Raw genomic sequence first — 15,114 nt, forward strand, 5'->3', positions numbered from 1 at the left:
GGTGATAGGAAGGAGTTTAAAAAGAAAGATAGGAAGGATTCTCAATCCCCTCAAGGCATTGTATGTTATGAATGTGTTAGGTTCTAAAGACTTAGGATTTGATGTATTTAGAACTCTAATGTGTAATGTTGGCAAACCATGATCAAAACAATATGTTTAGTCTTGTTTTAGGCTCGCTCAAAGTTGTGTAATTCATGTAAAGTTGGAATCGAGAGGCTGCAGATGTATTGGTGCATTTTGGCCTGGCTCGATCAATCGAAGGATAGACTCGATTGATCGAAAATCAGCCAAAATGTTTTTTCGGCAGAATTTCCAACTCAACCCTATCTCATTAAACGTTTTGGGTTTTATGTTTTTGCCCTAGTATATAAGGAAAAACCCTAGCCACGTCTTTTAGAGTTGCTCTGGGTGTATTGTTGCTCATATTTTGCGGTTTGTGTGAATCTCTTGTGAGATCCTTGAGGAGTTTTCCTTCACATAAACTTAGGGTTTTCAAGGTAGAGATATTATCAACATATTGATGATCAACTCAGTTGCTGCCATTGAAGCTTAAAGAAAAACAAGTGTGGGTGCTTGTATCTGGTAGAGAATCCAAGAAAGAAGGAGTCCGTGGATTCGGAGCTTGCACGTGGTCGTGTCAGTAAGTTGTACTGGTAGGTAGCATTAGGAAGTTGAGCATGGGCGCTTGTAAGTCCTTTTGTATGAACTTCGATTCTTTCATATAGTAGATTCAAGTTTACCTTGAGGATAGTTAGGTCAAATCCTCCCTAGGTTTTTATCGTATGGTTTCTTGGGTCATCATATCATTGTGTTATTTACTTTTCCGCTGTTTTATATAATTGATATGATTGTTTGATTTGTTAACCTAGAGTTGAATAATTTGATTAAGTTAATCACTTTGCTAATTAACTAGGTTAATTTGGTTGGGTTAAGGGGTCTAAAACTATTCAAGTGGTATCAAAGCGGGTAGCTCTCTTGTTGTAGATCTTTTGATCTCTGAGCTGATCCTTGACCCCTGTTATCATGGAACATGGACACTCTCTGGTTGTTCCTCCTCACTTTTATGGGAATAACTATGCTTATTGGAAAGTAAGGATGAAAACATTCTTGAAATCTATTGATGAGAGGGATTGGAATTCCGTTGAGTACGGATGGGAGAAGCCCACTACTCCTGTGAGTGAGTGGCAAACTTCTCAAAAAGAAGCAGCTGGGTTCAATAGTAAAGCTATGAATGCCATCTTTAACGCTGTTTCTATGGAGGAATTTAAGAGAATCTCTAATGTTGAGGTTGCTCATACTGCTTGGAAAATCCTCCAGACTGTGCATGAAGGCACAAAGGCAGTTAAGATTAATAAATTACAGCAATTAACTTCTAGGTTTGAAAGCATTAGGATGTCTGATGATGAATCTTTTGATGAGTTCTATGCTAAACTGAATGATATTGTTAATTCTGCTTTTAATCTGGGTGAAATCTATGATCAACCTAAAATTGTTAGGAAGATTCTTAGATCCTTGACTGAGGACTTTAGGCCCAAAGTGACTGCCATCACTGAGAGCAAGGATGTGGACTCCATCCCTATTGATGAACTTGTAGGATCTCTTCAATCCTATGAGTTAGACCTACCCAAAGCTAGCAAATCCAAGTCAATGGCTCCTAAGTCAGTTGATGATGTTGAGGTTGGTGGATTTGATGATGAGCTATCTGCTACAGAGATTGCTTACCTTGCCAAGAACTTTAGAAACTTTCTTAGGAACAATAACAGAAAGGCAAGAAATACAAACACTGTTAAACCTAGAAATTTTAGGAAGAATGATCCCATAAAGGTTAGTAACACTGACAAACCTAGAGAAAAAGTAGGTCAATCTTTCAATAATTCTTTGGGTTCTCAATGTTTTGGATGTCAAGGGTATGGTCATGTTAAATCTGAATGTCCTACATTCTTGAGATCTAAGGGTAAAGCTATGGTTGTAACCCTTAGTGATAATGAGGTTTCTGATGATAAGTCTGGATGTGATGAGGATGGAAACTTCATTGCTTTCACTGCTACTGCTGTAGTCAATGAAAGCGTGTCTGTTGAAGAGAACCCTTTTGATGGGGAACTCTCTGAGGATGCAGATCTTCAAGAGGCCTATAATAAACTTTGCAAAGTTGTTGCAAAGGATGCTATGAATGTTGAACTTAGCCTAAAGAAAATTGAATCTCCTGAGCTTGATAAGAAGAATTTGCTTATTAAATTATTTGATGCTAACGATCTTTTGAACCATGTGAAATCTGAGAATATGCTCCTACTTGAAAAAGTTAAAACTTTGGAACATGATTTATCTGTTGCTAGATCTGCTAGTTCTAAACTTGATCAAATGCTGAATGTTCAAAAGGCTCCTTCTGATAAATCTGGATTAGGTTTTGTTGAAAGTATCTTTGTTTCTACACCTAATTCCACAAACTTTGTTCCTTCATCTTCTTCTGAACCTTCCATGAGTGAGGTTGTGAGTGAAACTGTCAAACCCCCTGTGAGTGAGGTTGTCAAACCTATAGAAGTTTCACCATCTAGGAAGATTAGGGTTGATGTGAATGAGTCTAAACCTAAGGAGTCTACCATTTCTAAGGATAAGATGCATGATAAACCTGCTTAGGTTTGTCATTTTTGTGAAAAGTCTAGACACATTCGTCCTAACTGTTACAAGCTTCAAGTTGCTAAGAGAGCAAACAAACCAGAAGTGTCTGTGCCTTAAGCACAAGATCCTATGGCACTCATTGGTGAATTGGTAAAGGCTTTAAACCTTTATTCTACTCCTGGATTTGGAAATCACTCGAATGTGAATAGGAACTCCAATGCCCATGGTGCATCTAAAAGGTTTTGGATGCAAAAAACTCGATCTAATTGAGTCTTTTTGACATGGTCCTTGTGCTTCATTGCTCTTCTCTTTTGTGACCATTGTTCTTTGGTTTTTGTGTTTTTTTTGTTTCTAGGATTTTCATTGCATAACATTCATGCATTTCATTCTAGGATTTATTTTTGTTTTCTTTTTTAAAATTAAAAAAAAAAAAAAAGGGAAAGCAAATTGTGTTTGGCATTATTTTTCTTAGTTTTTGTAAACAAGGTTGGTCAATTTATTTACACATAACATGTTTTGTGTACCTTGTTTAGCTTTGATGAGCTTATTTATTGCACTTGACTAGTTGAAACTTTGTAGTGCATGTTGTGTGGGAAAGATATTTATGATTTTTAATCATTTTGTCTTAATCTTGAAGTCACGTGTTAGTTGACTGTCGAACTTGATCCTTTTGAGAAATGCATAAATAACCATCTCACCACTGTTCACTAGCCAATCATGAACACCTTAGTGCATATCGTAAGATTTTGTACTCGAGAAAGTGTAACACATGCACAAAAAAGAACATAAGGTGTAGCCTCGGTTTAATTGCTTAATGCTTAAAATTGGTGTGTACTATTAGGCTTGATGCCAAATCACATAATTAAAATTGGTGTGTACTATTAGGCTTGATGCCAAATCACATAACTAAAATCTGTGTGTACATTATGAGGCAAAATTCAAGAAACTTATATGATTGCAAGCTTATGTTCTAGGAGATGTGAGAGTTATATGATGTAACTCTTTAGATGATAGTCTCTTTTGAATTCTATGTTATAGATTTTGTAGACTTTGTGATTGATTGCTATTCACATATCACCTCACATGTATCTCAAGCTTTTGCTAGTTGCACGCACTACACAAGTTACTCTTTGCTAAACATTGTACATGTTATTGTGTGTGTTATTGGTCTGACCAACCAAGTTTGAAAAATACCTTGAGATTTATGCACAACTGACTTGTTGCTTTAGAATTAAAAAGGGAGTTTGTTTGAAACCTTAATCGTTGGGAGTATTGGGTTTAAATTTTGGGATTTTGAAAAAGCATTTCATCTCATACTCATGCATTTTGTTCATCTTTTTTTAATACTTTGAGAAGTTTATGGGCAAAAAGTTTTTTTTTTAAAACTGTGTTTTTTCTCAAAATTTTTGTCAACCTCTTCTTGTTTCGATCAATCCATTCTATTTTTCGATCGATCGAAAATGTGCTTAAAATTCTTTTAAAAGTCTCGGGTTGATTCGATCGATCGAATGTAATTTTCGATCAATCGAATATCGCGAATCAGGTTTTTAAAATATCAGACTTTGACTTGTTCAAATCACTTTTCAAAAAGTTTCAAACCTTTTTCTCTCTCTCTCTCTCTCTCTCTGACTCGGCAAGGCTAAATCTCAAATTTTTGTCGTTTTCCTCCAAATCTTTTGCAAGGTTTTTGTCCTCTAAGGCTGGTATGTCCACTATACCCCTCTTTTTTCTCTTATTTTCATGTTTCATGCATTTTTCATACATTATTCATTGAAATTTTCGAACATATTTCTTTTTAGGGTTTTTGATGAGTCAAGCCTTTTCAAGTAAAATTGATCATTGGGTTTTTGTTGGAACATGATATAAACTTGATGTTGATGGTTTAATTTGATAAATTTTGTGATTTGTGAAATGTTGAAAATTCTAGGGCTCGCTTTTTATCCGAATTGGAGATTTGTTCAATTTGGGTTCAATTGATGAAATTGGCTTGTTGAATTGATATCATTGATCATTATATTTTGTTTTCTAGCTTGTGTGATGATCAATTTGTCATTTTTTTTTTTTCAAAATCTTAACAAGTGATTTTCAATTTTGGGGTTTTTATTAAAAACTCTGTGCTCAAGCCAATTTTGTGAAATTGAGCTTAAATTGAACTTAGTTTTACTGCATTAGAACATGCATCATGACATTGTAATTGATCATGCATCATATAGATTTTTGTTCTATATTTTTTTATGCTAACTTGTAGTTTGCCCTTGGTTTGTGCTTTTTTGATCTTTTGGTTCTATCTTTGTGTCTTTGTCCTTTCCTTAGCATCATGCCTAGGAAGACTAGAGCTCATAGGTCTGTCCCCTCACCTTCACCTCCCCCGTCTTCTTTTGATTGTGAGAAGTTTCTTAGTGAGAAAAACCAAGAGATTTTTGATACATTGAACCTTAGGAGAAAGATTTGGGCTGAGCGTTCTGTTGTGTTAGATGAGCTTGATCCTGCCATTAGGGCAAATTTTGAGCGTCGGGGCTGGTTACCTCTGTTGAATATTTCTGATCCTCCTCCTCCTGCTACCCTGATTAGAGAGTTCTTTTCAAACATCTCTATCCGCATCTATAATTCCAACACTTTAGTAAAGAGTTGGATACAAGATGTAGAGTACACCATCACTCCTACTGTAGTGACTGATACTCTAGGGGTACCCTTGGTCCAGCACCCTGTCTTCCCTTATGATGAGTCTCCTCTTTTGAGTGATGTCATGTCATACATCATTGGGTCTTCTATCCAGTGGGGTTCTGATCCTCAGATCACCATTGTTGAGCTATCTGAGTTGCATTATCTCTTCTTTAGGATAGCATGTCATTCTATTTGGCCCATTTCTCATCTTCACACCATTCCTCTTGAGCGGTGTGTCTTTTTGTACGCTCTTGTTACTGATGCTCCTATTAGTTTTCCTCACTTGTGTTTTCGTTCTTTGAACGAAGTTTATAGGAGTTCATCTTCTTCTCATGCTCTTGTCCATCCTATTTTTATTCATAGGATTTTGTTATATCTTAGTCTAGATGGTTTTCCTTCCTCTGAGCTCGTACATGTTATTGCTCCCATAGGTGTGTCTTTTCTTAGACAGAGGGCTACTCATCTTCAAGTTAGCTCTAAACACCCTAGGTCTGAGCCTTCTGGTAGCGCACCTCCTCCTTCTTCTTCTACAGGTCCTGCTGGTGAGGATGTTGCTAATCCTGTTGGTGATGCTGCTGCTGCTGATTTTCCTCCACCTCATTCGGTCCTTCAGATGACTTTGATATATGTCGTACCTTGGAGACTGTCCTGACCGTTCAAGCGGCTCATGGTCAAGTTTTGGTGGATTTGCTTGATGAGGTATGTGCTTTGCGAGCTGACTTAGTGCATCTTCGTTCACCCTTACCACCTCCTTTTGATGATGGCGTGTGATTGTCCTTTGGCATTTCGTCACAAAAAGGGGGAGTAGAGTTTTGTCACTTGTAGAGGAGTTTTTGTAGATAGGGGGAGTATTTCTTTTATTTTACGGAGCTAGTGGAGATATTAGATTTTATTTAGGTGTTTCACTTTGTATATCATTTTTTTGGGGCTATTCATGTTAGGGGGAGTTACATTGATTTTGATATATATGATTCTTGTTTCTTGTGTTCACTGCTTATTGATTTATATTTATGAGTTATTCATTGATATATGTCTTTATTATGTGTTGTGTGAAACATGCAAGAATGTTTTATTTTTGTTGTATCTAACTTAAGGGGAGATTTAGTTTACATATCTGTTGATTTACTGTTTTTCTGTCACACATGCGTTTATGCATTTGTTGAGTGTTTCAAGAATATACAGGTTGATTCAATTGAGCTGTTGTCTACTCTTGCAACTGATGGATAGTAGTTAGAATTTGTGTTTATGAGCATTATTTTTGTAAAATGCTTTTATTTGTAAACTTTGAGCTTTTAATTTGAGTTTTGTCACGGATTGCCAAAGGGAGAGTTTGTTAGGTTCTAAAGACTTAGCATTTGATGTATTTAGAACTCTAATGTGTAATATTGGCAAACCATGATCAAAACAATATGTTTATTCTTGTTTTAGGCTTGCTCAAAGTTGTGTAATTCATGTAAAGTTGGAATCGAGAGGCTGCAGATGTATTGGTGCATTTCGGCCTGGCTCGATCAATCCAAGGATAGACTCGATCGATCGAAAGTCGGCCAAAATGTTTTTTCTACAGAATTTCCAACTCAGCCCTATCTCATTAAATGTTTTGGTTTTTATGTTTTTGTCCTAGTATATAAGGCAAAACCCTAGCCACGTTTTTTAGAGTTGCTCTGGGTGTATTGTTGCTCATATTTTGCAGTTTGTGTGAATCTTTTGTGAGATCCTTGAGGAGATTTCCTTCACATAAACTTAGGGTTTTCAAGGTAGAGATATTATCAACACCTTGATGATCAACTCAGTTGTTGCCATTGAATCTTAAAAAAAAACAAGCATAGGTGCTTGTATCTGGTGGAGAATCTAAGAAAGAAGGAGTCCGTGGATTCAGAGCTTGCACGTGGTCGTGTCAGTAAGTTCTACTGGTGGGTAGCATTAGGAAGTCGAGCGTGGGTGCTTGTAAGTCCTTTTGTATGAACTTTGATTCTTTCATATAGTGGATTCAAGTTTACCTTGAGGATAGCTAAGTCAAATCCTCCCTAGGTTTTTACCGTGTGGTTTTCTGGGTCATCATATCATTGTGTTATTTACTTTTTCGCTGCTTTATATAATTAATATGATTTTTTGATTTGTTAACCTAGGCTTGAACAATTTGACTAAGTTAATCACTTGGCTAATTGACTAGGTTAATCTAATTAGGTTAAGGGGTCTAAAATTGTTCAGAGCAATGGTCATGGACATCTCAAGAAGGAGTGTCCTAACTATCTAAGAGGGAAGGGCAAGACGTATGCGACAACACTTAGTGATTCGAATTCTTCCAATTCAGATTCGGAAGAGAGCTGTGATGGAGAAGGGAATTACTCCCCATTTATGACTATTGTTCATGTTGAGTCCTCGGAGGACTTGAGCTTGCTAGTGGAAGAGCTCGGGGAACATAATAAAGTAGAGTCAATGGGAGTAGTTGAAGAATCTGATGTTGAAGAATATGAAAGTATAGTGGGACTTCAAGAAAACTACAATTCCCTCCTTGAGAAGTCAGGAGAATATACAAGGGTGGCCAAGGTAGTAGTTAAAAAGATGAAGAAGGCAGAGGAGGACTATAGAAGTCTCCTAGTGCGATATAAGGAAGCCAAATGTGAAATAGAGACATTGAATGGAGAGCTGACCGAAGCCTACTCAAAGATAAAATTCCTTGAGCTTGAGGTGGTTCAAGCCAATGTAAAAGTAAAGCGAGTCTCCTCCAAGAAGCTTGATGAAGTCCTTTCTCATCAAAAACCTTTCTCCGACAAAACCGGATTGGGATATACTGGAAAAAGTAGTTCAGCTGTCAATATAACCAAAGAAGTGAAGTTTGTAAAAGCCAAGGAGCCAATTGTAGCTACCACGAAGGCTGACAAAGTAAAGCCGGAGAAGAATAGAAATGTGGCTGACCAAAGGGTGTTGAATAAGCCTCGTAACCAATTAGTGGGTAGGTCTGAAGTCAAAGGGAAATCACTTCCAAAATCACAAAGAGGTCCAAGAATTCAACATTTTGTCATCACTGTGGACTTCAAGGACACACCAGACCAAATTGTCATAAGTTGAGGGCATTGAAGAATGCAAGTGATCATAGGTCAAGAGGACCAAGAAATGACAAACGGAATTGGGCTGTTGAGCAATCAAGAGGTCGAGATGGTGATTCCGGTGTGATGGATGTGATGAAAATGATTGATGTATTCACCACCTGTTTGGCAAGCTTCTCCAAAAGTTCTCTGTGTAAATTTGCAGATCTCTCCGTTTAAAAGCTCAGTTGTGAAAGAAGGCAGCAACAAAGGGAAAGAGCTGGTAATTGATGTTGATGACCCGTCACCGAGGTCAAAGAGGACTTGTTTTTCAACGGGAGTGTATGACCCTGACTTGTTCAGATCTTATGCTGCATTTTAGACCTATACAAACTACTTTCGAGATGCTCCATTACTGGTTGAAAGGGCCGTTGATCAGCCATCTCTCCTAGACACCAATATTCCCATATGGTTTGCCACCAAGGATTGAAATTTTCTTCTCTCAAATCTTGAGGATGCATACGAAAACTTGGTGAAAGAATTTTATGCCAATGCCATTGTTGAAGGAGAGGAAATCAAGTGATGGGTGAGAGGTAAGCGGTTCTCAGTTAGACCCGTCTACTTGGCTGATATTCTACACATCAACAGGCCAATATTACCTATCCCATCGATATATGATGAACTGAATCCGGATAAGGAGGTTCTAAGGGAAGCTTTAGGAGCTAATTTGGAATTCTCCTCCAATGGGAAGTCAATAAGTGTAGCATCTCTTTCTCCCGAATTAAGGCTGCTCACAATGATCATGTCTAGCAACCTCTATCCTCTGTTTAGCATCGGTTACATGAATCTCGGTCGAGCATTATTCTTACATGATCTAATCACTGACGAAGAGATTGATGTGTGTTCTCATATCTTTCACATTCTGGCAAAGATGATTGACTGGACTGCCTCAAGGAATTGTATTCCTTTTTGTCGCCTTATCTCAAGGATTTTGAAGCTCAATGGTGTCCATCCCTTGGAAAATGAGCGCCCATATCCAAGGTCAAGTTCGATTAACATTTGTACTCTCCATGTAAGTATGAGTCACACTAAGAAGAGTACCAAGCAAGAAACTCATGCTGCTCTGGGAAGTTCAACCTCTACCTCCCATGCCTATGATGAATAGCTAGACAACATCATGGCTGTACTTCAAGAAATTAATACCAAAATATTTGGATTAGCTACCATCATGCACTCCCAGCACATTCGCTTCGACACAAAGTTCACTTCTCTCCAAATTCAGATGGACCAAATTCAAAGGAAGCTAGAAGAACATGGAGACTAGCTACTCCATGACAAAAAGGGGGAGATGATGTCGTTGATAGGGGGAGTGTAGTGATAGGGGGAGGAGAAGTTTGAAGTTGTTGTTTGTTTATTGTCTTTATTGTTTTTGTTTAAAGCTTTAATACTCTGTTCTTATTTCAGTTTAATATTCAGTTGAGTTTATCTCAATGCTTTGTAGCATTTTTTTGTACTTTTAAGATATTATTAATATGTCTTAAGTACCTCACTCTTGTACCCTAGTAAGATCTTGTATCCTAGTAAGATCTTGTATCCTAGATGCTAATACTTCGTGTATTTTGCATTGGTTGAGTGTTGGACATGCAATTGATCCTTGTGATTGTTCTTAATTGCATTGTGTGTCCGGATGAGCATTTACTAGCTAAATGTTCATTGTAGTCACTCTTTAATGACTGTTTTTGTATGATCAAGATATGCTTACATGTTTTATAGTGTTTACAAACTTGATCGCATTTTACTTGCTCATGTACGTACCTTGTGTTCAACTTGTCATAAGCTTAATGAAAGTTTTTGTTTGTGTGCAAATGTTTCAGGTTACAGGTATACATGTGAAAGTGCCTCACAGCATCTAGATTAGGTATGAGTGAGTTTTGCCATTGTTCCCAAACTTACGTTTAAGTTTAGAGCCCGTTTTAGGGGTTTTGTCATGAAATAGCCAAATGAAGAGATTGTAGAGTTGTGATTTACAACTATGTGTTTTGTTGGCTTTTCTTCCGTGCCAAATTTGGTTGTGATTTCATTCAATTTTTTGTACCCTGTATTTATTGTGGGATTTAATTGTAAGGGTTGTGTAATAGAAAGAGAGAGTGTAAAGACTCAAGCAATTGAAGAATGAGGAATTCTCGCGAGTAGATCGCGACTACGCATCTCGCAAAGTGAGCCATGTGCCCTGCACATGACTAGAATGCGAAGAATCAGGACAGATGGCAACAGTTGTGTTTCGCGAGTGTCTCGCAGGTAAGTAGCTCGCAGGTAAGGCCTTCCCACGAGACACTCGCAAGACATTCTGTTTTGCCAGACTGTCAATTCTGATACACACTTTCTATGCCTACACTATTTATACCCACATTACCTACAAATGTTAAGGAGTGCTTTTAAGAGAAAACACTAACCAAACACCTTGAGAGTTAGAGATTGTTGTACCCACAATCCTCTACACATTTGCTTGTGAAATTTCCTCAACTCCTACCTCTCCATTTCCATACCATTGAGAAGTTGTTAGCCCAAACACTTACCACACCCTTTTAGAGTGTCAAGTGAGGTTTTGGTGCTGCTGGAAAGTATTGGACGAAGACAAGGATGACAGATGCAACATGGAATTTGTTGCGGGATCCAGAGAGTTAGGCAAGACATGGTTTCGAGAAACCTTGTTAGAGTAGGTGCTTAGGTACATCGGGTAAATTAGGCTTGGAGGGTCTTTTGCTAATCCATGTATCCCAACTGATTATCTAGTGAATCGATTACCGCTTGAAGGGCGGCAGAGAGGTTTGTCACCGAGTTCTTCGATTTACTCTTCAATAACACATCGATGTGTTATTTTGTGTTTGTATCTTTCTTCCTTACTCTTTTACATTCCATTTTACTACTATGTTACTATATTTATGAATTAAAATAGCTTGTTTGTTTATTCACTGACATTTACACTATTCCGCACTTAGTATTAAGTTAGTATAAAATCTATTGAGCCGTAACTTTTATTTGAGGGTCTAAACAGCTCTTGTTTTCAATACATTTTTGAGCTTTCAATAAATATATATATATATATATATAAATTTTATATATAATTATATCAAATTAGCGGTAATCCCAAAATAGTACATTGGTATTAAATGATACCGAAATATTTCATTTTCCTGACTAGACTGAAGCAGCTTCCAGTATAGTAATGACTCCCTTGGTAAGACCACATGTACATGTCAATATCATCATATCAAGGTCCATATTTTCCGTATTTCTAAAAGGAAAGTGCTAAATTTATTAATTCTACTTAAAATAACAAAATAATTAAAACTTTATAATATAGAGAGATTATAAGACAATAAAAAAAAAAAAGGCGAAAATGCACTTTTGGTCCCTACATTTTGGACCTATTCTCAATTTGGTCCCTAAATTGATTTATCTCCTAGGTCAATCCCTGATTTCAGAAAATCGTTTTTATTTTGGTCCCTGCCGTCACCCCAGTAACAGAAAATGTATACGTGGCAAACGGAATGCACTGTTTGCTGACTAGATGCTGATGTGGCTAATAAAATAATAATAAAAAAACCACCTCAGCATGCCATGTCATCGTCTAATTTAAAAAAAATTAATTTATCAATTTAAAAATCATTTCTTAAAAAATTAGAAATCATTTTATCTTTTTAATTTTTTTAATTTTGTTTTTATTTTTCTTTAACTTCTGTTTTTATGAAAATGTGCATAACAAATCTTCAGTGGTTTTAATATAATTTTCCTTAAGGCACTAGCTAAAGAAATTTCAATGCCAATTCTAAAATAAAGTTCCTATTTGATTTGAGTGATAAAAATATTGTCTGAGTTTTAGGTTTTGTAACCAAATTCCAACAATGCACTTTTTGGTTTGTGTGTTTAACATACTTAGTTATCATAATTTTCTTGAATAAAATAATTTTTTTGTTTAATTTATTTATTGTTATTTTTTTCTTATTTTCTAGTATATAGTTTGTTGAGATTTGGGATAGTAAAGAGTTAGAGTGCAATCTTACATGACATGTCAATTTAAAAGAAAATTAAGTTTTTCGAGAAATAGATTGGAATGATAGTATTCCTAAAATGATTTTTAATTGATGTATTCTTTGTTATTTGTGGGTCAAATACTTTTATATATGCAAGGCAACCAGTGTATTCCATAAGTTTGTTAGTATTATGAATGATAAATGTTCGTTATTTTTCAAAAATAACAATTTAAATGTTCAAGAAATTAAAAGTTTCAATAAAGCAAAATCATCTAATAACACATTATTAAATTAAACTCAATGATCTTAACATTACAAATATCATATAAATGTTCAATTTAAAATTTTTTTAAAAATAAAACTCACAGGTTTTGCCATTACTCAATAATATATGACTTACTCAATTTTATATGAAAGATAGTATATATTGTGTGTATGTGTGCGCACTTGCTTGCGCACGCATTTATGTGTAATTTGAGTTTCATATATACAATTTCATTTTTTCCCTAAAGGTCGCCCCTAAAAAAGAGTTCTAACTACGTCACTGCAAAGTTTGTATTTTCCACAACAATAACATTATAATTACACAGTTGATGAAAGCAACATCAATTGAATCCTGCTAATTATCATCGTTTAAGCCAATCATTTGCGCATGTTCATGATAACAAAATATGATTTAAGATGCTTTTGTTCACATTCATTTTATAAAGTATGAAAAGTGTTTTTTCTTTCCTGTCTATTCTTTGCCATCAGAAAAGTGGGTGACATTGCTTCTGATTATTGGAATAACTAGTGTGAGTATTCTCTGTGCCATTAGTTCTGTTTACATATGGCATAGAAACATAGCCAAGAGACAAGGTAACTACCTTACAAAACGCATGCTATGCACAATTTATAGTTTTTGTCAATTTGAATATGAATACAAATATTTATAAGTTCTTCCATGTGATTAAGATGTGAACTAAGACATAGAAGTATCTTTTGAATTTAGAAAATAGAAACATTGATCAAAGAAATCGAGCACAAAGGATGTTAAACAGTGAAAGACATGTCCAAGATTTGATAGACTCAAGTGAGTTCACTGAAGAAGATGAAAAAGGCATAGATGTTCCTTTTTTTGATTTGGAAAGCATACTAATTGCTACAAATAACTTCTCAAATGAAAACAAGCTTGGAGAAGGAGGCTATGGGCCTGTTTACAAGGTAATTTCAGCAACATTTATTGGTCATTAATGTTCATACCATGAAATAGTTTTTGGTTAATGGTAATATTGTTTATTGGAATTTCGGTTTCAGGGTAAACTTCCAAATGGTCAAGAAATTGCAGTAAAGAGGCTTTCAAGGGTCTCGAGTCAAGGTTTACAAGAATTTAAGAACGAAGTGGTACTGATTGCAAGACTTCAACATCGAAACCTTGTCAAACTCTATGGATATTGCATAAAAGGGACTGAAAAAATTTTACTTTATGAGTACATGCCGAATAAAAGTTTAGACTTCTTTATATTTGGTTAGTTTCTAAACCTACTCCCTAATATTTTACTATCCATGTTATGTTCACATTGTTTCTTATTTTAGTAATTGATTGCTTATTATAGTTACTAAAACCGTTCTTTGAAATGGAAATGAAAACTTGCAAGATCAAAAGCAAAGCGTACTTTTGGATTGGGAGATGCGTTTCAACATCATTTGGGGAATCGCTCGAGGACTTCTTTAGCTTCACCACGACTCTAGATTAAGGGTCATTCATAGAGATTTGAAAACCAGTAACATTCTTCTAGATCAGAAATGAACCCAAAATATCTGATTTTGGATTGGCGAGGATTGTTGGTGGCACACAAACTGAGGCAAACACAACTAAAATAGTTGGAACACAGTATGTTTCTTACAAACAACATGATTATTGTAGTCAGTTGTTTATGTTACTACATATTATGGCATATCTTATCTATCAAAAAACATTTTGAAAATCTTAAATCCTAAAACATTATTTAGAGAATATTCCCATAATTTCCTTGCTAATATTATAATTTATTATGACCATTGCAATGCAGTGGTTATATCTCCCCGGAGTATGCATTAGAAGGAATTTTTTCAGTCAAATCTGATGTTTTCAGTTTTGGAGTTGTTCTACTTGAGATTATAAGTGGAAAAAGAACACAAGTTTTTATCAGTCAGAACAAGCAATGAGCCTTCTAGGTTATGTAAGTGTGCATAATTTTCTTAATTATAGGATCATTCTACGCTTTGGTCATTTTTTATTCATACCATTTTATTGTCACAGGCATGGAGACTGTGGACAGACAAAAAGGTTTTGGATTTAATGGACGAGACCCTACAAGATACTTGTATTGCAAATCAATTTGTCAAGTGTGCAAATATTGGCCTATTATGCGTACAAGAGAATCCAGGTGATCGCCCTACTATGATGAATGTTATCAAGATGCTTGATATTGAAACTGTGAACCTTCCGACTCCCAAACGAGCAGCCTTTTTCATTGGGAGAGACCATTCCAAGGCAACTTCTTCTGATCAACCAGAATCAAATAATGTATTAACGAATACTCTAGAAGGACGATGATGCATGGTAAAGATTCTCATGAGTTTTGTATCTCTTAATTACTCATGCAAAGTTTTTTGTGCACCCACAAAGAGAAATATAATGTTTTCTTATTAACATTTCTTAAAAAGTTTTGTGGGGGGGGGGGGGGGGGTGGTCATAGCCCCCGGCTTGTATATACCTTTGCCCCTGTTTTTACTTGTGAGTAATTTTTTTT

Source organism: Quercus suber, unplaced genomic scaffold (assembly GCF_002906115.3).
Source record: "Quercus suber isolate HL8 unplaced genomic scaffold, Cork oak 2.0 scaffold_91, whole genome shotgun sequence".
In the NCBI taxonomy this organism is placed as follows: domain Eukaryota; kingdom Viridiplantae; phylum Streptophyta; class Magnoliopsida; order Fagales; family Fagaceae; genus Quercus; species Quercus suber.